Source organism: Acinonyx jubatus, chromosome E1 (assembly GCF_027475565.1).
Source record: "Acinonyx jubatus isolate Ajub_Pintada_27869175 chromosome E1, VMU_Ajub_asm_v1.0, whole genome shotgun sequence".
In the NCBI taxonomy this organism is placed as follows: domain Eukaryota; kingdom Metazoa; phylum Chordata; class Mammalia; order Carnivora; family Felidae; genus Acinonyx; species Acinonyx jubatus.
Window position 1 is genome coordinate 9,105,589 of NC_069397.1, and position 25,391 is coordinate 9,130,979.

Sequence of the window (25,391 nt, forward strand, 5' to 3'; positions counted from 1 at the left end):
AACGTGCGAGAGTTGTCAAAGTAGGTATCTTATTAAGGATCAGATCAGAGATGGTGTGGCCCCTGGAGAAACAGTATGGAGGTTCCTCAAAAAATTAATTAGAAATGCCATAAGGCCCAGGGCGCCCGGGTGGCTCAGTCGGTTAAGCGTCCGACTTCAGCTCAGGTCACGATCTCACGGTCCGTGAGTTCGAGCCCCCCGTCGGGCTCTGGGCTGATGGCTCAGAGCCTGGAGCCTGCTTCTGATTCTGTGTCTCCCTCTCTCTCTCTGCCCCTCCCCCGTTCATGCTCTGTCTCTCTCTGCCTCAAAAATAAATAAACGTTAAAAAAAATCTGAAAAAAAAAAAAAAAAAAAAAAAAAAAAAAAAAGAAATGCCATAAGGCCCAGTAATTCCACCTTCCACCACTGGGGATTTGGGGAGAGAAAATGAAAGCACTAATCTGAAAAGGTCTATGCACCCCTATGTTTATTGCAGCATTACTTACAGTAGCCAAGATAGGGAAGCGCCCACTGATAAAGGAATGGACAAAAATGTGGTGCGTAAACACAACGGAATAGTACGCAACCATAAAAAAGACTGAAGTCTTGCCCTTCGCAACAACATAGATGGACTTAGAATCACTTGTGCGAAGGGAAATAAGTCTGACAGCGAAAGATGAATACCATGTGATTTCACTCAGCTGTGAAATCCACAAAACAAAACAAAGGAGCGAACAAACCAAAGCAGAAACAGACCCATAAATGCAGAGGGCAAACTGGTGGTTGCCAGAGGAGGGTGGGCAAAATGGGCGAAGGGGAGAGGCCGTTCCAGGCTTCCAGTTCCCCACCCCACCACACCAGCCCCCCACACACTCACGCTCTGTTCATAGCTGCCTCCCTCTTCCTTCTCAGCTGCCCGACTCTTATCATAGATTTTTGTCTCCAGAAATATTTGGAGAACGGTGCCAAAAGGAAATACACTCCATCTTCTTCTTCAGTTTTGCTAATACTGGCCAGTGTACCAGACAGACCTTGACCAAACGGCTTTGACCCCTTCGTGGGATCGCTCTTACTGAACGGGCATTTGGCATCACGCCCTGGGTAAGCGTCCAGGCCGGCAGGAAGCAGCGGTCATGGGGAAGGACTGTCGTTTTTTATTGAAACGATGTTGTTAGATGTGCTGTTTATCGGTGTCTTCTTTAAGACTCCCCAAAGAGACATTTCTGGTAAGCTTAGACCAGGAAAAGCTGTCCTCCTGAACAACTGGTAGGTTTCTAACTTACAGACCCCAGGCATCTTCTGACTGCCGACTCACCGAATACTCCAGTAAATAAAGTCTTTTTAAGGAAATAGCCAGAATACGTGATGTTCATGTTCCTGCCGACTAATGTCATCAAGTTAATGGGCTGCAACTGATCTTAGAATAAGATTATTCTCTGTCGCCGATCCTGAACCCTTCCAGAGACTTGAACTGGGATGGAGAAAAGTGTTTGGTTTGAAGCATTTCCATTTATAAGAGATATTGATGCTTCCAAGTAGATGAGGAGGAGGCTTTATTTTTAGGAAATTTTTGCCCCTACTTTTCCTTCTCTCACCTACTCATATGATTTCAAGGATTTTTGCTCTTAGTTAATGGACAAGAAATTAAAGGTGATGAGGAGGTAAATGATAAATGTAGAAATTCTGCTGGTGGTAAGGCAGAGAAATTTCTCAGATAAAGAAAGGAAATAAATCTCAGGGACCATGAGGCTCCAGAGATTTTACTCTAGGTATTGAAATGATCTACTTTGTATCGATAACGATTAATTAATGTGTAAACACTGGCATGAACACCTAAGCCCACTTTGACCTCAGGAAAGTTGTACTGGAGACAAAGCCCATGAAGTATGTGCAAAAGCCTTCAGCCAAGATTCGTATCTTACTGCATATCTGAAGATTAATTCATATCTATTGCTTATCATCATGTAATATGTGGTGGAAAGAACTTCTGAGATGGTATTGAATGGCACCTGGCTGGCTCAGTCGATGGAGCATGGGACTCTTAGTCTCAAGGTTGTGAGTTCAAGCCCCACGTTGGGTGTCGAGATTACTTACACATAAAATCTTTTTTTAAAAATAAACTAAAGTGGTATTGAATGTAAGAAATCCCCAAAGATTTTTCTCCTCTATGGTATGCTCCCAGGTAAAGTTGAATAAATCAGAGGGAAAAGGGCTATTTTGTAATGTACCTTTGTGAAAATCCAAACTTCCCATAAAATCAGAAATGTATTATAATATTAACAATCTTAAACTTAAAAATAAAATAATCTTTTAGTGCAAAAAGATATATACACACATTAACCTATAACCACATTTCTAATATTAGATCATTTCCCAATCTGATTACTAAAACTTTTTATTCCATTGAAGAAATAAATAGCCTTTAATGTTATGGTAAGTTTTGAAGTTGTGTTTGGCCCAAAATACAGTAGTCATTTTTGTAAAGATTTTTTAAAGGTAATTTCTACCCACAAAGTTGGGCTTGAACTTATGACCCAGAGATCAAGAGTTGTACATTCCTCAGCTGAGCCAGTCAGATGCCCCAATAGTCATTTTAAATTTTTTAAAGTTTTTTAAGTTTATTTATTTTGAGACAGAGAGAGAGAGAGAGAGAGAGAGAGAGAGAGAGAGAGACAGTGTGAGTGGGGGAGGGGCAGAGAAAGAGAGAGAGAATCCCAAGCAGGCTCCACACTGTTAGTGCAGAGCCTAATTTTGGGCTCGAACTCCTAAACCATGAGATCATGACTTGAGCCAAAGTCAGATGCCTAACCGACTGAGCCACCCAGGTGCCCCCAGTCATTTCTTTTTTTTTTTTAAGTAAACCTGGGACTCAAACTCAAGACGCTGAAATCAAGAGTCGCGTGCTTTACAGACTAAGGCAGCCAGGCACCCCGATTTTTTTAATGGGGGCTCAAAATCTAGGAAGTTTATAAAGAATTCCTAGATCACCATTCAGAACTTTTTTTTGGGTGTCCATTAAAGTTCTATAATCACTCTTTCATTCTAGTGTCTAAAACTCCTAGATTATATCATATAAATTGTTCACGAAATCATCTTTTTTGCGTGCAATCAAAATGTTAAATAAGAGATTAATTTACAACTAATTGATCATAGCCAGTTACAGATTTCTTTGTTCCTTCTCCACTGCTTCACTTGACTAACCTTGGGGGAAAAAAAAGAGAAAAAAGAAGAGATTAATGGAAAATTCTGGAATTGCTTAACATTTCAATATTTTAAATACAGTCAGTTCTTTTTTTTTAATGTTTATTTATTTTTGAGAGAGAGAGACAGAACACAAGCAGGGGAAGGGCAGAGAGAGAGAGAGAGAGAGACAGAATCAGAAGCAGCCTCCAGGTTCGGAGCTGTCAGCACAGAGCCAAAACGGGGCTCGAACTCCAAGATCATAACCTGAGCTAGAGTTGGACGCTTAACAGACCAAGCCACCCAGGCGCCCCAGTCAGCTCTTCCATACTTGTTTTGAAAGCACAGATTCGTTCCACCACAATTGCTACATAGGGCAACATTTGAGTTTGCGTATGTGTGATTTCAGGGCGCCTGCATGGCCAGTTAAGCATCCAGCTTTGGCTCAGGTCATGATCTCACAGCTTCTGAGTTCAGCCCCATGTCGGACTCTATGCTGACAGCTCAGAGCCTGGAGCCTGCTTCGGATTCTGTGTCTCCCTCTCTCTCTCTGCCCCTCTGTCACTCATATTCTGTCTCTCTCTCTCTCTCTCTCTCTCAAATAGAAATAAACATTAAAAATGAACACTAATGAACAGGGATCTGAAGACGGAATCATGTGCAGAGATTGGTAAAATCCAGATAATGTGAGCATGTTGACTTTTCCCAGAAGGGAGATGCAATTAATCGCCTTGTCTATTATATTTCTCTTTGTCTCTCTTTCAATTCACTGCTCCTCTCTGTCTGCCCAAGTGTCAAGTTTACCCCGTCTACAGACTAATTTCTAAAACTTCAGTGACTTTTTCTTTCCACGACTGGAAGATTTCAGTTTGTTTCTTTTTACCATCGCTTGTTCCTACTTTGTTTCTGATGGCTTTTTATTTTTTTAAGACTTTTTAATTTTTTTATTATTTTTTTTAATGTTTATTCAATTTTTTGAGAGACAAAGAGAGACAAACAGAGTGCGAGCAGGGGAGGGGCAGAGAGAGAGGGGAAAACACAGAACCCAAAGCAGTCTCCAGGCTCCGAGCCATCAGCACAGAACCCTATGCGGGGCTTGAACCCACAAACCATGAGATCATGTCCTGAGACGAAGTCAGACGCTGAATCGACTGAACCACCAGGTGCCCCAACTTTTTAAAAAGATTTTATTATTTAGGGGCGCCTGGGTGGCTCAGTCGGTTGAGTGTCTGACTTCAGCTCAGGTCATGATCTCACGGTTCGTGAGTTCAAGCCCTGCATGGGGTTCTCTGCCTTCTGCTCAGAGCCTGCTTTAGATCCTCTGTCCCCCCCCCCCCGCCCCTCCCCTGCTCACTCTTTCTTTCTCTCTCTCTCTCAAAAATAAATGAACATTTAAAAAAATAAAATTTTATGATTCAGTGATCTCTACACCCATCGTGGGGCTTGAACCCACAACCCTGAGATCAAGAGTCGCACGCTCCATCAACTGAGCCAGCCAGGCACTCCTCTGATATCTTTTTAAATAATTTCTTGCTCTAGTTTAAAACAGAAGTCATTCCTTTTTGTATCTCCCTGAGCATGCCACATACATTTATTTTGAAGTCATTATCAGTCTGTTCCAGAGGGTGAACTTGGAGTGGATTCAGATTCCAATTTTTTATTCTCTTGGAAAGTTCTCTCTCTCCCTCTCTCTCTCTCTCTCTTATTCTGGGCTCACATCCCCACCCATCTAGTCTTTATGCAGTTGCTTCCACCTCCCCCCTGGCCAAGCCATAGTCTTACAATGACGTTTCAGGACTCCCCTGTCCCCTCGCGGTCTTCACGTTATGCAAAATCAGGTAACATGCCAACTGGTGACTGTGTTCTGAGGCCATCTCTGACTTCCTACCTCCCCAGTCTTGTGGCTTATAAATGCCACCTCCCCAGGTGGCGGTCGGCCAGGGTTGTTTCTTTTTTTCCCCACTTCCTTTCATGACCTAGTCTGCCCCTCACTTCCAGCAGTGAGCCTGGTGCGAAGGCTCAACATTTTTAGTTCTCTCCAATCATTCCCACTGACTTCCGACCCCTCCCCCCCAAAACAGCAAACCCAGGGCTGCGGTGTGCTCTCTGCTTTACATTTCCGCCCTTGCAATATTCCACCTCTTCCCCACTTGATCTTTTCTATCCTCCAGCATCGTCTTACCTTTGAGTGTATCCAGGCATTTGGGGTTTTCTGTTTCAATAGTTTATGTGTCACTGCTGTATGTTTGGAGCAGAGAAGGTCCATCAAAGCATGAACTCCTGATCTTATCCCTTCCCTCTCTTCTCTGCCCTGGGTTTTCATGTCTAGCGGCTACTATGCAGGGGAAGTTTGGGGTCTATTGACGGGATGGCGCATCTAGGCGTGCCTTGACAACCCATCGCTTACCAGCTAGTTTAATGAACTGCCAGATCTTTGACGAGATACATAGGGAAGGCTTCTCACGGTTAGATTATCTCTGAGATTCTGCAAGATGTTAGATTTTGCGCCAACTCTCTATCTCACGCCCGGAACCACCAAGAGACCTTGGGTAACGAAATTGGAGTGATCTCAACCGGATTTAAATGATCTCCCATATTCGGTCATTACTTCAGAGGAGTGCACAGCAACCACGTTCTTCTTGAGTGGTTTTGTAATCACCAAACTTGATTATGAGTTTATGAGGTCATCGCGTCCTGGGATATAGAACCCGGAGAAACATGTTACAGCGTCGCTGCGGAAGATCTGAGTCTGTGATGGACTGGGTTGAAGCTAGTCACAGACAGCTGACCTTGGTGACCACCTACAAGTAGGATGCCGCTTATTCAGGAAGTTCTTTTCCCCCCAACCTAAGGCGGGGCCCTTCACCCACCAGAGCGAGGGAGCCTGCCGCCCTTCCGGAGAAAAGCCAATATGGCACAGGACTCCAAAGCATGGATTTGGGGACCTGGTTGGCTTTATGAAACTGGCCGATTGCCTTCATTTTCTTATCTCTTGAGAAAGGAATATCGTTCTTCTCCCTCCTAGGATTATCATGAGCATTCAGTGAAATCGTGTATGTAAAATGCTGTCCTGGAACAGTATGTCTGTTTCTTTAAAAAACTAATCAACGTGGGGCGCCTGGGTGGCGCAGTCGGTTAAGTGTCCGACTTCAGCCAGGTCACGATCTCGCAGTCCGGGAGTTCGAGCCCCGCGTCAGGCTCTGGGCTGATGGCTCGGAGCCTGGAGCCTGCTTCGGATTCTGTGTCTCCCTCTCTCTCTGCCCCTCCCCCGTTCATGCTCTGTCTCTCTCTGTCCCCAAAATAAATAAACGTTAAAAAAAAAAAACCAAAAACTAATCAACGCAGGGGCGCCTGGGTGGCTCCGTCAGTTAAGCATCCGACTCTTGATTTCAGCTCAGATCACGATCTCCCACTTCTTGAGACTGAGCCCCACATGGGGCTCCACGGCGTGCAGCCTGCTTAAGATTCTCTCTCTCCCTCTCCCTCTCCCTCTGCCCCTCCCCTGCTCACTCGCATGCCCTCTCTCTCAAAAAATAAAAATAAAAATAAACACAGAATTATAATAGCACACGCAGAATTACCATATGACCCAGCAATTCCACATCTGGGTATATGCCCAATAAAATCGAAAGCAGAGACTCAAACAGCTGTGTGTATACTCATGTTTACAGCAGCATTGCTCATAATGGCCAAAAAGTGGAGGCAACCCGGGCGTCCCTTGATGTACGAATGGATAAACAAAATGCGCTATATCCACACAATACAATATTATTCAGCCTTGAAAAGGAAGGAAACTTCTGACACACAACACCACACGGATGAACCTTGAGGACATTACGCTCGGTGGAAATGAGCCAGTCACAAAGAGACAAATAGTGTATGATTCCACTTGTGGGAGGTGCCTAGAATATGGGTCTGTCAGATTCATAGAGACAAACAGAAGAAAGGTGTCTGCCAGAAGCTGAGAGGGGGGAGGCATGGGGAGTGACTAAGATGAGGGGCACTTGGGTGGCTCAGTTGGTTAAGTGTCCGACTTCAGCTCAGGTCATGATCTCACGGTTCATGGGTTCGAACCCCGTGTCGGGGTCTGCGCTGATAGCGTGAAGCCTGCTTGGGATTCTTTGTCTCCCTCTCTCTCTGCCCCTCTCTTTCTCTCCAAAATGAGGAAACATTTTTTTAAACTTTCTTTTTAATGTTTTATTTATTTTTGACAGAGAGAGAGAGACAGAGCATGAGCAGGGGAGGGGGCAGAGAGAGAGGGAGACACAGAATCGGAAGCAGGCTCCAGGCTCCCAGCTGTCAGCACAGAGCCCGACGCGAGGCTCGAACTCGCAAACCGCGAGATCGTGACCTGAGCCGCAGTCGGACGCTCAACCGACTGAGCCACCCAGGCGCCCCGTAAATATTTTTTTAAAAAGAAAAAAATAAATAAAATGATGAAGACGAAAATAAATTAAGTAAATAAAATGATTAAGATGGTGAATTTTGTTATGTGTATTTCACCACAATTGAAAAAAGGAAAGAGCCACATGACAGAAATTTCCGTTCATTGCTCTGCTCAATAAACTTCTATTACACAAACATTCTCCAGATCCTCTGTTAGGCACTGTGGCTCCCAAGAGGACTTAGACACTGGCCCTGACCTCAGAGGAGAGGCGAGGCAGACATCTAAACAATGTGTGAAATAAAGTGCAGACAGGGGTCTGGGCCATAAAGTCCTATCAATGACATGAGGGACCCAGGGGAGCGAGTGGCCATTTCTTCTTGAGAAGCCACAGTGAAAGTCCGGAGAGCTTTCTAGAAAGCAGAACATGTGGCCTGAATCCTGAAACCTGCAGAAGTAGTCATCAAGCTTTGGGGGGTTTGAAAGGGAGAAGTTTGAGCCACGCCGGGGGCCTGACGTGTCCTGGTGCACTCATGGCCATGCACTTGGCATTGCTGGTTCTAGGTGACAGAGGCATCCTGGGCTGGCAGCAGATAGGGCTCTAAAAGGAGCCACAGGGGGCTTCTGGGCCTGGCGAGGTGTTTGGACACTCACTTGCGGGCAATGGACAGTGACTGGGAGGTGCTGAGCAGGGGACTGACTCAATCATATTGGAACGAGAGCAATCACTTGGTAATGCAAGACTAGCGATCCTATTTGTTCGTTGTTTCCAGGCTAAACAGCAACTGATAAGTAGCCAGAAGTCTAGTGTTTTCAGGCCTGCTCAGAAAGGATGATACACGTGGGCCTGTGAATCTTCAAATGCTTATTCAGACCCACATTGCTCATAATTGGAAGGAGGACTTAGGTCATGATCTCACGGTTGATGGGATCGAGCCCCGCGTTGGGGTCTGTGCTGACAGCACAGAGCCTGCTTGGGATTCTCTCTCTGCCCCTCCCCCAAATTAACCATCTTTGCTTAATGTTCAAGAGCCTTGCATATTGCCAGTGAATCAGGAAATGAATACTTTGTACTGACAGCCACACACAAACCCGGAGTTCCCTGTCTGGGACTGCAGCCCAAACGCTGAAGCTCTTCCCAAAGATCCCCACGGAATGTGAAGGAATACCCATCCGCTGTAACCAGAAAAGCCATTTCCTCTGAAGTCAGAACAGCGCTGTTGGGTTTCTAGAAGATAAAACCAAAAACTTTTGGCATCCTAACGCTTTGCTGGATGACAGTACCTCCTGTTTTTACCAGGCTGCAAGGACTTCTCACCAGTTTTTCCCAGACACCCCATTTCCAGAAAACAAATATCCTTCTTAGGCGTCTGCCCACCCTCTCGTTTGCCATGTCCACACAGAACAGGGACTTTCCAGATGCTGACACACATTGTCTCACATTAGGCAAGGTATCCAAAAACAAAAACAAAAACTTATTTCTCACAGACATTTCAGAGAATCTGCACCAAATAATCCAGAAAGTGTGTTCTTTGCAAGCAAGCTGGTATGGCTTTGAGATTCATATTGAGTGAAGTGAAAAGACTTAATAAAGCACGTCTCTGCGTGCTGCTCTGGCTGTGACAAGCACTTGGGGATCTAGCATGATTCTCGTCCTGGGCCTGGAGAGCCTGAGGGCTGGAGTTTGTATCACTCTGTTCTCTCTGGAACTTCAAGTCAGCCCCTCAGCTAAGCTGTCTGTCAATTTTGTGAGCAAAAACGAGCAACGACTCCATGAGTTTTCCAAGGGACAAAGTGTGGGCAGGTTGTTTCGTTGCAGTTTTGTCCCAGGTTGACAGAAGATTCTGACCCATGCTCTCGTTGTCTAGAACAATGATTCTCAACTGGGGGGGGGGGTGATTTTGTGCCCCAGGGATATTTGGCAATATCTGGAGACATTTTTCATGTCATGACCAGGGCTGGGGGAAGACAAAGGAAGAAGTGTTACTGGCATCGGGTGGGTAGAGGCCAGGGATGCTGCTAAATGCCCTGTAATGCGCAGGGCGGCCTCCCTCCCACCGTCAAAGAATTATCCAGTCTCCAATGTCAATGGCGTCAAGATCAAGAAATCTGCATCTAGAATTAGAATCCAAACACCAGAGTGCCTAACATTTAGTGCTCTCAGAAAGTCAAACTTTCCTGCCCACGAAGATCATTCTCTCGTTTTGTAGTCATGGGGGTTATAGCAAAGTGCAAGTTTAGACTACACTTCCCAGCCTGCTTTGCAGTTCAGTAGGAGCGTGTGACTAGTTCTCACCAATAGCATGTGACTTGAAGAGATTCCAAGATAAGGCTTTGAAGAATTATCTTTCCCCTTCTGCTGGTAAGATGTAGATGATAACTAGGCTATGTTAGAACCATATATGGGATCCTGGGTCCCTGAGTCGCCCTATGGGAAAGAACCACCCATCAACTAAAGAGCACTTGCTGCAGTCTGTTAGGTGAATGAAAAACAAACTCTTCTTGTGTTTGAGCCAATACATATTTTTGGGTCTTGTTTGTCACGGTTGCTTAGCTCATCCTAGCTGATAAAGAGCCATTCCCCACAACCCCATTTTGGCCCTAGATGCCGAGACCCCTGAATGGGGCAAACATGGTGGGGATCTCTGCCCCTAGGGTTAGCTTGGGGTTCCCCCTCCTCTAAGTGGTAGGGCTGCATGTGTCAAAGCCCACTGTTGAGGGGTCCTTGCTTTGCTGTGTACAGCATTGACTCTTGGAGTAACCTGTGATATGATCCCAGCTCTATGTGACTTTGGTTACATCTGGCAGAACCTCAACAAGAAGCAGCTTTGGCAAAAAAAAAAAAAAAAAAAAAGGTGGGGGGGCAGGGGGAGAGACTCAGGCAACCAAACCACAGGAAGCATCATGGCGGACCTGGCTACCAAGAGAGCAGGACTCTCTGTCTCCACCTCTTATCTCCACTGCTCTGGGTGTGTTGGCTTCATTCTCTCGTTCTGCAGTTAAACTTCTTCACACAAAGGGGAAGAGGCACCATCATCCTTGAACTCATGTCTTCACAACTGCCAGTCCAGAGAAGAAAGATCCTCCCTGCCTCCAGTTTGAAAAACGCTGGGAGGGACTTGGGTGGAGCGTTCCTGCTGTGGCTGGAGGCCAATGTTATCAGCAGGAGGTGAGGAATGGTGTTGCTCCTACACAAACCTTAGCCAGGTGCACCTTCTATTAACTTGAAATCTTCCCAAGGGCCCATCTTGCCTCTGATCCCTGAGCTAAGGAATCAGGGGGTAGCCTCAGGGTGTGAGTGGTTCACAGAATTCTTTTCCCACCACTGCTCCCCCAACTCCTACCTTTGGCAGCGAAGGTTGTCCCAAAAGTGACAGGGGAAAATTCTCTGCGCAAGATGTGATAAATCATAAAACACGATGGCTCCTGAAATCTGCTGTGTGCCAAAGCTGGGGATCTTTCAGCAAGATAAACCATGTATCTCAATCGATCTGTCTCCAGTTTCTACTGGTTCACCCTAGTCTGTTTCATTCATGGCGTATATCACACTTGTTTCTTGTCCATCTGCCCTACTAGAATGTAAGCTCCCTCAGGGCTGGGATCTTGTCTGTCTCGGTCCCTGCCTTGTCCCTCACGGTCGTCACGGTGCCCGGCATGACCCCTGCTTGTGATGTGTGCAAGAGAGTGAGCCTTTTGCCAAAGTTTGGAGCATGCCGTGTTTCGCTGAGGGCCCATCCGCCCTTTCCTCTGTGTGTCATGACTGAAATGTCTGTGGGATCTTCTTTGAATCTACTCTCGCTTGCGTGAACCCTTGCAGAAGTCTCTCTCTCAGACCAATGGCAGCTTTCTCCTTATTCTGGTGGGATTTCCCACTACTTTTCATCATTTCAGCGATAACTTGGGAGAAGGGGGTTCCGGGTACAAACAGAGGAGTCAAGGTTAGAGAGATACAAACGGATAAGACAGTGGCCACTCTTTGGAGATGGTGTTCATAGTCTCACCTCCCAAGTTTCTTCCATTCATTCCATATTTATTTAGGGGCGGGACCTCAAGTCACTCTCTGGAACCCAAAGTTCTAAGTCCTCGTGCTGACCTGTTCCCATCTGGTACTTTCTCCATCTGTGGCTTCCACAGCACAATCATCCTAACCCTGGGGGTTGGGTTTCTATCTCTTATTGCCAATTGTTAACTAGGGGGCGGAATATTCATTACTTAAGACAGGGGTGCAGGATTTCATGCTTTCTTCCTTATTTGGTCGGGGGTTTCCTGTGAGGGCGCCCGCCATCTTGGGCCCGTTTGTTTTGATCCGGCTTCTTGCAGAGTACTGCTCTGACCGGCCTCTGTCCTTCCAGAAAGCTGGCCAGTATTTCCTCCTTTTGGCCTCCAAGTGCACTGTCAGAACCTAACTGCCTCCTCCAACGGCTTTGCTATCTTCCCCCTTTGACATCACCTCTAGATGCTCTTCCAAGCTTCCCCTTCCTCCTCCAACACATGAAGTGACACAATGCCCCACTGACCTTTCCTTGTTCATCTTCTCATCCCAGGTCACCTCATCCACTCACCATTATGGCTAAATGTGGCCCTTCTCAACGGCACGTGTCCAGTTAGACCAGGGTCCGGCGCCTCCACAAAATGCGTCCCAAACTCAACAGGTGTGGGACGGGAGTCATTTTCTCCCCACACTCTTGCTTGTTCCTCCAGCTTCTTCTCTTTCCCTTCACATTTCCCTGCACCTCCATCCAACTTGTAGCCACGTCCTGTCAACACTGCATCCTCAGCATCTTTCTATGACCCTACGGCTCCCTCCTGGCTACCCTCCCTTCGGCTCCCGCCTGCCTTTCCATCTCCTTACCTCCAGTTCCACACTCCCATTAGCCACCCCCAACACCTCCTCTAGAATAATCTTCCCACAACACAGGAGTGTCGTTTCGCTCTCTGACTTCAACTTTTCAACACTTCAGTACCTTGACTGCAGGATGAAGCACCAAATCCTTGTCCCCTAAGGCCTTTCATGGCCAGGCCCCTGCCCACCTCTCCAACCTCCTTTCCAGCCCTTGCACCCATATTCCAACTCTATGGGACTATTGCAGGTGCCCAATGTGCCTCATTGCAGAATGCCTCCCCTGAGTCAACCTGGAAAATGCCACCCATCTTTTTTGTTTTTAATGCTTTTTAAATAGTTTATTTTTGAGAGAGAGAGAGAGAGAGAGAGAGAGAGAGAGAGAGAGGCAGAGTGCGAGTAGGGGAGGGGCAGAGAGAGAGGGAGACACAGAATCCGAAGCAGGCTCCAGGCTCTGAGCTGGCAGCACAGAGCCTGACACGGGGCTCGAAGTCGTGAACTGCGAGATCATGACCTGAGCTGCCCGGGGCCCCAGTGCCACCCATCTTTCAAGTTTTATTTTGGGGGGCACCTGGGTTACTCAGACAGTTAAGCGTCCAACTTTGGCTCAGGTCACGATCTCATGGTGCATGGGTTCAAGCCCCGTATCAGGCTCTGTGCTGACAGCGGGGAGCCTGGATTCTGCTTCAGATTCTGTGCAGGTGTGTGTGTGTCTCTCTCTGCCCCTCCCCTGCTCACATTCTGTGTCTCTCAAAAATAAATAAACATTAAAAAAATTTTTAATAAAGTTTTCTTTTTCTTTAAGTTTATTTATTTTGAGAGAGTGAGCGAGCAAGGGAGGGATAGAGAGAGAGAGAGAGAGAGAGAGAGGGAGAGAGAATCCCAAGCAGGCTCCCCACTGCCAGCACAGAGCCAGATGCGGGGCTCAAACCCACAAACCACAAGATCACGATCTGAGCTGAAATCAAGAATCAGACGCTTAACCGACTGAGCCACCCAGGTGCCCCTGACGTTATTTTTCATGTAAAGAACCTCTACCTCCAACGTGGGGCTTGAACTCATGACGCTGAGATCAAGAGTCGCATGCTCTATCATCTGAGCCAGCCAGGTGCCCCTCACCCATCTTTAATAACCAGTTCCTCGGAACACCTCTCCGGCACCCCGTTCCTTCTTTACGACTCACTGCACCCCACCCTGTGTTCATCCCCATCAGAGGCCCTGTAACACTTCATTTCACGTATTGGATTACAAGTCTGTCTGCCCTGCCGGACGATAAATTTCATGACACATAGTAGGCTTTCAATAGATGCGCCATGAGTATTATACACACATGGACTCCGCGAAAGGGAGACCGAATACAAATAAAAATACACACACCCAGTGTATATCACGGACACGGATTCTAGAGACCGACTTTCCGCGAGGCGATGAACCCGTGGAATTTTTCTTCAAAGCGAGCCCCCAAGGAGACATCACTTCTGCCTTCCCCTCAGTGGCCAAACACCAGCAAAACAATGTCAACTGCCTCCTGGGCCTCCCGGATGACTCACTGGAGAGAGCTTTCTTGGGGAGGCGTGGGAAGAGATGATGGTTGACAAAAATAACCACAAACATTTGAAGCATCACCGACCGAGCCTCTGTCTGTGGGGTGAACAACAGGGGCGAATCGCAAGGTTTCTCCCAGGCAGGGCAGCAACCCTCCTTCCAGCACAAGTGGTTCTCAAACACTCACGTGGGCAGAGACCCAGACGAACGTAGGGTAAGTGAAATTCAACAGCCCCTGTTCCTATGCAGTCAGCCGCTCGTGTTCGATGTGCCCGTTCTTGGTAAATGACGAAGGAAGCACCCGTGTGAGCAGTGATGACTGCTCACAAGCTGCTCATCAAGCTGATAATTCCCTCCGTGTCTTTTTAAATTGTTACGAAGGGCTTTCCCCACCCTGTACATCATCTCGTTCGAAGAGCACATCAACCAGGACAGAAGGGCGATTTTACAGACGAAGAAAAAGACTCAGGGAGAATCCGTGATTTACCCGCACAGAGCATGATGCAAAGTGGTCCAAAGACCGGCAGCATCAGCGTCACCTGGGAACCTGTTGGACACGTGACTTCTGAACCCCGCCCAGATCTACTAAATCCGAAAGCTGCCACGGGGCCCAGTAATGTGTTGTAACAAGCCCTCCAGGCGATACAAGTGCATGTCCAACTTTGAGAACCACTGACCGAGGGTGTGCAGGTAGCAAGTTATAGACCCTGGGTGAGGACCCAAGGATGTCTTTAGGTAATAGTTGTCATCGGACTACGTGAATGTTAGTAAATAAGAGTTTCCTGCTTTTACTTGCTTCATGAAGCCCTGCAAAGACCAGCTCCAGCTATAGCTCAGCCTCTCTCCACTCCACTCTCCCTCCCACCGGCCTCCTCCATTCCTTAGACATGCCAAACTCTTTTCTGGCCCCAGGACCTTTGCACATACTGTTTCCGCTGCTTGGCACGCCATACCTCCCGGCTGGATTCTTCTCACTTTAAGTGCCGCCACAATGCCTAGCACAAGGTAAACACTCAGCAAACACGTATTGAATAAATAAACCACAAACTAGAGGCAACTCAGAAGAAGGAAAAGGCAATTTCATCCATTCCTGCCTCCACTAAGAATGGCCAATCTAGGCTGCCCTAGGCTGCTCCTAGGGGAGCATGGAAAGCAGTTAAGAGTTTGAATATCAGGGGTACCTAATGAAAGCTCCCACGTAGGACCTGGTTTCTAAGGATAAGCACATCAGTGGATTAAGCTGCAGTGACCACAGATGGGAGGGAAGGGAAGCTGGCTTTAGTTGGGAAAAGAAGAGTGATGGGACCCAGGAAAGGGTGTGGCTTCCCTGAGACTCTCTTCTTAATTGTGGCAGAAAACATAGAACATGAAATCTACCCTCAACATTGTTTTTCACCCTCAACAAATTATTTTTCGTCTTTTGGCTCAGGTCAAGGTCTCAGTTCGTGGGTTTGAGCCCGGCGTTGGGCTTTGTGCTGACAGCTCAGAGCCCGGAGCCCGCTTCCGATTCTGTGTCTCCCTCTCTCTCTGCCCCTCCCCCACTCGCACTCTGTCTGTCTCTTCCTCTCAAAAATGAATAAACTTAAAAAAAATTTTAAATAAGTAAATAAATTTTTATTTATTTTAGAGAGAGCGTGAGCAAGCAGGGGAAAGGGGCAGACAGAGACAGAGAGGGAGAGAATCTCAAGCAGGCTTCAGGCTCAGTGCAGAGCCCAATGCAGGGCTCGATCCTACGATTCTGAGATCATGACCTGAGCTGAAATCAAGAGTCAGACACCCAACTGATTGAGCCACCCAGGCGTCCCTACCCTCAACAAATTTTTTTAATGTTTAGTTATATTTGAGAGTGATGCACAAGTGGAGGAGGGGCAGAGAGAGAAGAAGACAGAATTGGAAGCAGGCTCCAGGCTCTGAGCTGTCAGCACAGAGCCCAACGTGGGGCTCGAACTCAAAAACCGCTAGATCATGACCTGAATCGAAGTCGGACACTTAACCGACTGAGCCACCCAGATGCCCCTACTTTTAGTTTCTCGAGGAGCCTCCATACTATTTTCCACAGTGACGACACCATTTCACATTCCCACCCGCAGCACACAAGGCTTCCAATGTCTCCACATCCTTGCCAAATCTTGTTATTTTCTGCTTTTGCTTTTGTTTTTGATAGCAGTTATCCTAATGGACATGAAGGGGTATCTCCCTGTGGTTTTGATTTGCATTTTCTTTCTTTTTTTATTTTTTTTTTAACGTTTATTTATTTTTGAGACAGAGAGAGACAGAGCATGAACGGGGGAGGATCAGAGAGAGAGGGAGACACAGAATCTGAAACAGGCTCCAGGATCTGAGCGGTCAGCACAGAGCCCGACGCAGGGCTCGAACTCACGGACCGCGAGATCATGACCTGAGCCGAAGTCGGCCACTTAACCGACTGAGCCACCCAGGCGCCCCTTGATTTGCATTTTCCTAATGAGTAGGGATGAACACCTTTTCATCGGCCGTTCGCATATCTTCTTTGGAGAAATGTCTGTGCAAGGCCTTTGCCCATGTTTTAATTGGGTTTTTGCTTTTTGTGGCCATCCATGGAAACTTCTATCTGGCTCTTGATTCTGCCATTTATGAAGTACCACATGTCAGGTAGCGTGTAAAGCCAGTCACACGCGCAACCTCATTTTATCCTTACGACAACCTTGAAAGGCAGGTACAGTAAGAATCTGCGTTTCACAGACGAGGTTCCAGAGCCCAGAGAGGTGCAGAGATCATGCCTGCGTCTCTCGGCACCTCAGAACTCGGGACTGTCTCCCCGCCGGTGGTGGAGACAGTGTCTTGCTTTCTGATGTGTCTCCTCAAACACCCACAGGCGCCCAGCAGAGAGGGTGGGGAGCTGTTGAAACCCGGTGCTGGCCCCTCGGGGGCGGGGGGGGGGGGGGGACTGGCCTCTACTGCCCGTCAGCGTTCAAGGGGCAGAGTCATGTTCTTTTACGTGGCTCTTCTTATACCAACCATGAGAAAGGAAAGAGCGCAGTGTGAGAACACAGGCAGAACAGTGGTCCCCCAGAGATGTCCACGTCCTGGTCCCCCAGAGCTACTGAATGTTACCTTACGTGGCAAAAGGGTTGCTGCAGATGGGATTAAGTTAAGGATCTTGGGATGGGGACATTATCCTGGAATACCTGGCTGGGCCCAATGTAAACACAAGGGTCCTTATAAGAGGGAAGTAGGCGGGTCAGAGAGAGAGGAGATGTGACAACGGAAACAGAGGTCTGGGTGATGTGATGGCTGGAAAGGAGGCGTGAGCCAAGGAATATGGGCAGTTTCTAGAAGCTGGGAAAGGAAAGGAGACAGATGTCCCTCCTGAGCCTCCACGGGGAGCGCAGTTCTGCCAACACCTTCGTTTGACCCAGTGAGACCCCCTCTGGACCTCCGGCCTCCAGAACCGTAACTCAGGAAAAATGATGTTCTTTTAAGAACGTGGTGATTTGTTATAGCAACAATAGGAAGCGAATGGACCAGTAGAAAATGGACCAAAAAACCCCAACAGAATATGGGCAACCCAATAGAAAACGGACAAAATGGGCACTTAACACACAAAGGAAATGCACGGGTGGGGAACCCAATGAAGAGATAGTCAACATCAGTGATTGTTGTGGTTCGCCTGGGCTGCTGCAACAAAATGCCATAGACTGGGTGGCTTAGAATAGAAATCCCCCTTCTAAAAGGGGGCAATAGGAACAAAAAGGGAGGGGGTGATAGATCCCAAGCAAGTCCCAAACCTATTTTGTTTGGCAGCCTAAGCTAAGACATCAGTAACTGAGGAGATGTAAATGAAGGCCCCTGAGATTACATTTTAATTGGAAAAAATGAATACATCTATCAACAACCAGCATGGGAGAGAAAATACGAATCCGGGGAGGGATCTCTCATATGGTGCCGGGGTGGGGCAGCACTTTGATGGGAAGCAATCCAGCATGAATCCTAAATGTTTTGTTTGTTTTTGAGAGAGAGTGCATGAGCAGGGGAGGAGTGGGGGGGGGGGGGGAACAGAGGATCTGAAGCATGATGTGGGGCTCGAACTCATGAACCATGAGATCGTGACCTGAGCCGAAGTCACATGCTCAACCAACTGAGCCACCCAGGTGCCCCACAATCCAGCATTAATTCTAAAGCTTAACAATTCCACTCGCAGAGCTCTACCAGGTGTAGGACAAGAATGTACAAGACCATTCATAAAAGCACTGTCCACAGTGGCAAAAGGCTGGAAACACTTGAATGGCCGTCGGTGAGGGAGTGGAGAAATAAACCGAGGTATGCTCATAAATGGACTATTACACATCATCAAAATGAATTAACTACAGTGACGGGCAGCAACAAGGATGATACTCACCAACGCAATATTAAATTAAAACAGTGGCTCTGAAAAAAAATTGCACAGGGCAGCATACCCTTTGATAACGTTAGCGACAGCGGAAATAAAATATAGATAGCCTTTAGGAACACATATGAATCCAATTCAACTCCCCAGAGGGTGTGGGAGTAGAACAAAATGGATGAAACAGGATTGGGCATGATTTGAAAAGCTGGACTCTGGACAATAGGGGCATATGGGTTCACTTTATTAGTCTCCCTAGTTTTGTGTGGGTTTGACGTTGCCCATTATACAAAGAAATTTTAAAATAATATAAAGAGGGGCACCTGGGTAGCTCAGTCGGTTAAGCCTCCGACTTGGGCTCAGGTCATGATCTCGCAGTTCATGGGTTCGAGCCCCGCGTCGGGCTCTGTGCTGACAGCTCGGAGCCTGGAGCCTGCTTCCGATTCTGTGTCTCCCTCTTTCTCTGCCCCGCCCCTGCTCACGCTCTGTCTCATTTTCTCTCTCTCTCAAAAAAATAAATAAATAAAACATAAAATTAAATTAAATTAAATTAAATTAAATTAAAATAAAGAGGGAAGCAGGGAATGATGAACACAGGAATCAGGAGTTAGGGCAAAGGTCTGGAAGAGAACCCTACGATGAAATGGCTGCCTTGGCTTTGTTCTGTGTTGGGTGTTGAGTTCAGGAGCACTGATTACATAACTAACTAAACAGCTAGATTAAAGCAAATCATGCGGAGCAGTGGAGAAAGAATGAGAGAAGTGGAGGGGAAAAAGCAGGAAGTCAGCCTTGTGAACAGTTCTCAGCCGCCCTAGGTGGATGCGTCCCTCGGGTGTCCTGTTTGCGTGGAGGTACTTGCAACTCATGGAGACCTGGCCCCTGGCCCCACCGGTGGCTCTCCTCCTCCTCAGACGCCATTTCTCTGGCCATCTGAGAGTACCCTTTCTGGAAAAGGCCTGGGCAAGGTATCCCACAGCTCGGAGGGTCCTGAGAAGGGCTAGATCCACAGACTGGGATCTCACACAGGTGGTCGTCTTGACCCGGCAGGCTTTCGGACTAAAACGTAGGGGTTCACGTTCATCCCCGGCACATGCCGCCAGCCATCGGGGACCCTGGTGCATTTACCTGGTGGCCAAAAGAAGGCCCCAGGTGTCAGGAGAGCTGCTGAGAGAGTAAGCTAACTGGTCACCCTGGAAAGGAGGAGGGTTGTTCTTCGAAAGAAAATGAACTGAGAGACAGAGACCCCTTTTGCGCGCGCGCGCGCGTGTGTGTGTGTGTGTGTGTGTGTGTGTGTGTGTGTGTTGTGAGTGTTCCCTCCGGGCCAGTTCTTTCAGTAACGCCTAAATTCCTCAGAGTCAAGAAATGCTTTTTCTGTCCCCTTTTGCAACCTTAATGAGCTCTCGGGAGACAACAATTTACCTCCTTCCTGCCCAGGCCCCAGCTCTTCCGGCTCTTCTCAAAGTTCGGTCCCCAGACGCACCTGACTGGCAGCATCAGTATCCCGGGGAAACACATTTAAAAAGCCGCTGCCCCTGATTTCCTGAATCAGAAATTCTGCGGGTGGCGCTAGGGGGATCTGTGTTTTAACAGGCCCTCTAGGGCACTCCGATGGGAGGGAAGGGGAGGGAAGGGAAGGGAAGGGAAAGGAAGGGGAGGGGAGGGGAGGAGAGGGAGGGGAGGGGAGGGGAGGAGAGGGGAGGGGAAGGGAGGGGAGGGAGGGAAGGGGAGGAAAGGCGGGGAGGGAAGGGGAGGGAGGGGAGGGAAGGGGAAGGAGGGGAGGGAAGGGAAGGGGAGGGGAGGGAGGGGAGGAAAGGGGAGGGGAGGGAGGGGAGGGAAGGATAGGGGGGAGGGAGGGGGAGGGAGGGAGGGGAAGGAAGGAAAGGGGGGGAGGGAAGGGGAGGGGAGGAGAGGGAGGGGAGGAGAGGGAGGGAGGAGAGGGAGGGGAGGGGAAGGGAGGGGAGGGAAGGGGAGGGAGGAGAAGAGAGGGGAGGGGAGGGAAGGGGGGGAGGGGAAGGGAGGGGAGGGAAGGGGAGGGAAGGGGGGGAGGGGAGGGGAGGGAAGAAATCCTGAGGAGCTCCTCCAATGTCTCTTCCAACTGCAGACTTACCTGTGTCTTTCCCCTTCCTTTCCCCAAATCGTGCCAGAGTCTACCTGATTCTCGTCTGAGTCCAGCCACATTCTGGGTCACCTCCCACCCACCTCCCCAGGGGCCTCAGGCCGCCCAGCCTCCTGCTGCCCAGCCTCCTGCCTCGTGTTCCTACCGACATCCTCTCCTCACATTCAAAGACAAACAGCAACTACATGGCAACAACATTTTCACACAAAAATGCTTAAGATATACATTGAGCATCTATATTCTCAAAAGCAGTGGGGACTTGGTTTTGAATTCCTGATCTTCAGTTCCTACCAAGGAGGCATTGGGCAAATTCTTATTTCTCCTAAACTTCAGCTTCTCTTTAAAAAGGGGCATCGGGGTGCCTGGGTGGCTCAGTCGGTTAAGCGTCCGACTTCAGCTCAGGTCACGATTTCACGGTCCGTGAGTTCGAGCCCCATGTCGGGCTCTGGGCTGATGGCTCAGAGCCTGGAGCCTGCTTCCAATTCTGTGTCTCCCTCTCTCTCTGTCCCTCCCCCGTTCATGCTCTGTCTCTGTCTCAAAAATAAATAAAAGTTAAAAAAAAAATTAAAAATAAATAAATAAATAAAAACAAAAAGGGGCATCATGGGGAGCCTAGGTGGCTCAGTCGGTTAAGCCTCCGACTTTGGCTCAGGTCACGATCTCAAGGTTCATAGGTTCGGGCCCCATGTCTGGCTCTATGCTGACAGCCTGGAGCCTGCTTTGAATTCTGTGTCTCCCCTCTCTCTGTCCTTCCCCTGCTCACACTCTGTCTCTCTCTCTGTCTCTCTCTCTCAAAAATAAATAAACATTAAAAAATTTTTTTACAAAAAGAAGGGAGGCATCATAACACTTTTTGCAGGATTATTAAAAAATGATAAATATAATCAATGTAAAACCTACTGCAGCAATAAAAGATTGCACTGTTTGATCCATACATTAGATATTTTGATTTAAAGATTTATGCAATCCGAATGATCTTCAAATTCCATTAGGCATCTTATACTTCAAGTTCTTACAACATGAGTAGAAACTGAAATGAATGTTCAAAGAGAAATCATGATGTGAATTCCTTAATTCCAGGCTTGAAGATGACAAAACACCACTGCTTCTGATGTTATAAAGAATTACTTGCTTAGGGGCACCTGGGTGGCTCAGTCGGCTTAGCGTCTGACTCTTAGTTTCAGCTCAGGTCATGGTCTCACGGTTTTGTGGGTTCCAGCCCTACGTGGGGCTCTGCACTGGCCCCACTGAGCCTGCTTGGGATTCTCTCTCTCTCCCTCTCTCTGCCCCTCCCCACTCCTGCTGTCTCTGTCTCAAAATAAATAAATAAACTTAAAAAAAATTACTTGCTAAAAGAGAATGACGAAAGGATAAATTCCAGGATTTTCTCTTAGTAAAATGATCTATCTCCCTTTAAAAAAACAAACAACAGGGGGGCACCTGGGTGGTTCAGTCAATTAAGTGTCTGACTTTGGCCCAGGTCATGATCTTGCAGTCTGTGAGTTCGAGCCCTGCATCGGGCTCTGGGCTGACAGCCCCCTTTCTCACAAAGGGGGTGCTCTGCGTCGTAAGGTGTTGGGAGGTGGGCTACTGGTACCATTAGTTAATTTAAAAGTGAATTAGGCATTTTCTAATGAATCAGCCTGGAACCTGCTTCCTATTCTGTGTCTCCCTGTCTCTCTGCCCCTCCCCCACTCGCACTCTGTGTCTCTCAAAAATAAATAAACATTAAAAAATTTTTTTAAATAAAAAGAAGGGGTGCCTGGGTGGCTCAGTCGGTTAAGCGCCCGACTTCGGCTCAGGTCATGATCTCGCAGTCAGTGAGTTCGAGTCCCGCATCAGGCTGTGTGCTGACGGCTCAGAGCCTGGAGCCTGCTTCCTACTCTGTGTCTCCCTCTCTCTCTGCTCCTCCCCCACTCACACTCTGTCTCTCAATATTGTCTCTCAATAAATGTTTTTTAAAAATGCATTTAAAAAATAAATGAAAATTAAAAAATAAAAATAAATAAAAAATAAAAATCACCACCACCACAAAAATAGCAGTCCCATTCACAAGTTTCTTGAAAGAACAATCTCCTTAATTCTCTGCAAACTGATTTCCGGAGGCTCGTCAGTAGCTTCCCTGTCAATAAACGCAACCTCCGTTTTAGTGCTCTTTGTGGTTCGTTCAATCATTTTATCGAGCGCCTGCCATGGAGTGAGTTCCTGCCACTAGGCTAACACATTGGAGGTGGCCATGTGTGGTTTTGGGTTTTTTCTCATTCAACAAGTATTTTCTGAGCTCCTCCCGTGTGCCAGGCACTGTGCTCTGTGGGCACCGGGGGACACCCTGGCCTGGAGGTGAGCCTAGGTCGTTACAGCTACGTCTGGCGCAGACAGTGAGACCCGAAGAACACGCAAGATGGACACCTAACTTCAGCCCGTGGGAGGCAAGGGAATCTCAGAGGCCATCCCCGAGGAAGCGACATCCAAGTTTAGTCTAAAGGATAAGAAGGGACGATGAAGAAGGAATCTCTGGGTGGAACACCACAGGCCAATGAACAGTAGAAACATGGTACAAGCTATGTTGTGGTGGTCACAGGGAATTTGAGTCACACAGAGGAGGGCACGGGGGTGTTCAAGGGAGGTGACGCCTTACCTGGATCTTCAAGGATGATGAGGCGTCTCTTAAGGAGGCGAAGGATGTCCTGGAAAGACCATGCTGCGTGTGCAAAGGTACAAAGTATGGCATCTTGGGAGAGGTGTAAGGGAGTACGAGATGATGGCTGAAGGGTAGGGCATGAGGACAGTGCAGCACCTGGGGGACACGAATGCCATAGTAAGTAGTTTGGACTGAAAGTGATAGGAATTGCTGAAAAGAGGAGAGAGAGAGAGAGACAGAGAGAGTTAGTTCCCTTTTATAGTGATGGCTCCAGCTGCTACATGGAAGACACATTAGGAGAGTAACACCGGAGCGGGGGAGACAAGTTAGAAAGAAGACTATTGTAATCCAATGATTAGGGTGAAAAATGACAGGTCCTACAGGTCCTGTAGGTCCACAGGTCCTACAGCAGTGGCTGTAGGATGTCAAATGTAAACAGCTGGTTCACTGATATAAAGGAATATTAACAACATGGGCTCTCGAGTCAGACTGACCAAAGTGTGAATCCCAGTCCTGTCCCTCCCTATCTGTGAGCAAGTCACTTAACCTCTCGAAGATCCCATTGCCTCACCTGTGAAATCAGGACAATGATAAAGACCTCCGTTGTTGAAAGGGCAACATAGCATAATATCCACGAGGAACACAGCCTGAGGCAGCACTCATTCATTTGTATTCATTTGTGAATGTGCACAAATGACAGTCACCGTCCTTAGCACCATTAACTGCACTTGGTTGACCAGATGTAGATCCTGAGAGAGACCAGAGACCGCAGTGACTCCAGGGTCTCTGGCTGGCCACAACTAACAGAAAGCAGAGGGAGGAGAAGGCAGGTGGGGAAGGAGGCCCGGGAGAGGATGCGCTCATTTGTTGAGAAGGAAGTGCCCACCGTTGGAAGAGATAATCCTCCAGTCTTTCGCACCCTGGATCTTGCTGTGTGTGCCAAGAGGGCAAGACCCTGACCACTTGTTACCTGGGCCACTTCTCAGTGTTGTCTTTGTGGGGAGCAACCTTGAAAGATGAGGTCGTGTCTCCCTCTGGGCTTGCTTCCTGCTTCCTGCATGAGCAATGGATTCCCAAGCTCTATTCCCAAGTTCCCCCATGATGCAAACCCACTGCTTGCAGAGCATCCCTCTGGGCCCGTCGTGCTGCCCCATGGGAACTCAGAGGCAAGGGAAATTGATGCAAATATGCAGCTTCTCATGCTGTGTGCGCCTGAGTAATAAAGTCCTGTGTCTCTGACCCCGGAGTCTCGTGTCTTCTGCCAACATCGATGAATCAGTAACAGGTTAACTTATTAGCTTATGAGTTGGAAAGAGAGACCTGGGGACATCGGTGTGCGCACGGCAGGTAAAGCCATGAGTATAAATAACATTGCCTGGGAAGAGGTCTGGGGCGTAGTCTGGGTAACACCAACAAGGAAAGGATGAAAGTAAGAAAAGGAGCTCCCGGATGACCTCAAGAAAGAAATCTAGAGGGGAGTAATGCCTTACAAGCCAAGGGAGTAGAGTTTCAATCAAAACAAAATAGGAAACAGGAAGACACGCTGCTTAAAAATCAAGACTGAAAGCAACCACTGAACTCAGCAACTAGGTGACTGGCAGAGACATTTCAATGACATAGTGTGGCCAGAAGCCGCCCCCCCCCCCGCCCACTCCAGAAGAGGAGAGAATGGAGGTAAACATCTTAAATAAATGTCTCCAAAAAGCTTAGCTGAAAAGGAAAGAGAAAGGTGGAGCATTGGTGACTGGAGGGGATGCAGGCAAATGAAAGCTTTCCCTGTAAACAGATGGGAGAGATCTGAGCAGATTATACACGAAAGAGAACAAACAAGTCAGGAAAGAGGGAAAAGTGGAGTAAAAAAAAGAAAAACTCAGAGTAAGGAAAGATGGAATCAGGTCTCTGCAGAAGAGGAAAAGGATGACATTCAGATCCCAAGTGAGGGACTGGCCGGGACCCTCTTCCACTGAGGTGGCATTTGCCCCAACCACACGCCCAACCTGCCCGCTCAGATTGTGGTTTGCCTGCAGGTGCGTGGAGTCCCTGGTCCCTAGGGAGGGGCCTGGTCAGCAAGTTTCCCTGCTGGTCACCATGCCTGGCAGTCCTCCAGGCCAGAGATGACAGGCACCAGAGTGTTTCCCAGCCTGGGTTATTTGGAGATGCCATCAGTCGTACTCCCCACACAAAGGGTCCAGGCAAGTTTGGAAGGTGTTGGGTAAGGCCTGTGAAGCCAGCCTCCAGGAAGACTGAGTGTTCCCTGCCAGTAGAGATGGGCATTTGGGAGTGGGGCATCCGAAGGGAAAAGAAAGCCTTCTGGGGGAGACACAAGGGCTTATCCTCCGGGTC

At 48.0% G+C, this 25,391-nt stretch overlaps 1 long non-coding RNA gene across 2 annotated transcripts; it reads right to left on the reverse strand.

The window, feature by feature from the left end:
* Window positions 1–449: 449 nt before the first annotated feature.
* LOC113597306 (uncharacterized) lies at window positions 450–23,709 on the reverse strand. Of its 2 annotated transcripts, XR_008294036.1 has the most exons (4): window positions 23,620–23,709; window positions 23,046–23,204; window positions 8,636–8,771; window positions 450–3,180 (listed from the first exon to the last, which is right to left on the reverse strand). It is a non-coding gene; the product is annotated as an uncharacterized LOC113597306 (long non-coding RNA). The 2 variants fall into 2 exon arrangements; XR_008294035.1 differs by lacking the exon at window positions 450–3,180 and having other exon boundaries at window positions 8,452–8,771.
* Between the last annotated feature and the right edge of the window lie 1,682 nt (window positions 23,710–25,391).